Source organism: Triticum urartu, chromosome 4, assembly GCF_003073215.2.
Source record: "Triticum urartu cultivar G1812 chromosome 4, Tu2.1, whole genome shotgun sequence".
Classification (NCBI taxonomy): domain Eukaryota; kingdom Viridiplantae; phylum Streptophyta; class Magnoliopsida; order Poales; family Poaceae; genus Triticum; species Triticum urartu.
Window position 1 is genome coordinate 188,839,199 of NC_053025.1, and position 1,027 is coordinate 188,840,225.

The following is a 1,027-nucleotide window of genomic DNA, read 5'->3' on the forward strand; positions in this document are numbered from 1 at the left end:
CTCGGGGATGAGGGGAGATCGGGCGCTGCTGGGCAGAGGAGCTCGGGCTCCTGCGGGATTAGAGCAAGGCGGCTTGGTTGGATCGATTGGAAGGAGGAGGAGATTGGCTTGTGCTGAAAACGAGGGAGTTGGTCGTGTCGGCTGGGTGGAGTGGATGGATCTGGGAGGATCCCGATGGAGATGGTGAGTGGGTGGCGGCGACGAGATGAGAGGGATGGATGGGACATCTAGGTCTAGGGTTACAACGATTATATAGGTAGGAGATAAGGTTTGAGGTTATCTAGGTCCCTCCGATCGTAATCGGACGGTCGCGAATAATTAGGTTAGGGGGCCCAATTAACAAAATGGAGATGTTTTGTAGATGTTTGGGGATGATCCGGATCCAACGGTGACGACTGCCCGGGTCGGGTTTCGGGACAACTTTCGGGCGCGCGCGCGAGGAGGTCTGCGAGCTGACGAGAGAGGTTAGGTTGGACCTGAAGGTAGGTAGTGGGCTGTGTAGATGGTCTAGAGGGGAAAGGAGGGAAAGCCCGGCAACAGTTTTCCGAGACCGAAAACGTCCGACGTTAGACCGGCTATACTGCCGCTATAGTTATCCGTTGGGGCGTCAAACGGACTCCAAATGCGATGAAACTGGACAGGCGGTCTATCTACACTATAATAAGACCACATGCCAACTTTCATCCCATTCCGAGAACATTTTCTGTCCACTTATAAAAATACTATTTCGGACATGCCGCGGGCGCGTGCAAGTGTGGTTGGGCTCATAACGGACAACGGACGGAACGAGGAGGCCGGGACAGATGCAAGTTTTTAAACATGATGATGCAATGCACATGATGACATGATAAGATGCAACACGCAAGCAAAAGACATGGCAACAACAGCGAATAACTGGAAGACACCTGGGACATCGGTCTCGGGGCGTCACATACATGTACCCTTTTTGTTGAAGGTCGTTCGAGCTTTTCGTTGGAGTATGGCATCGGTTACATACTTCAGCGCCATAGCGCCTAGTATGAGCCTC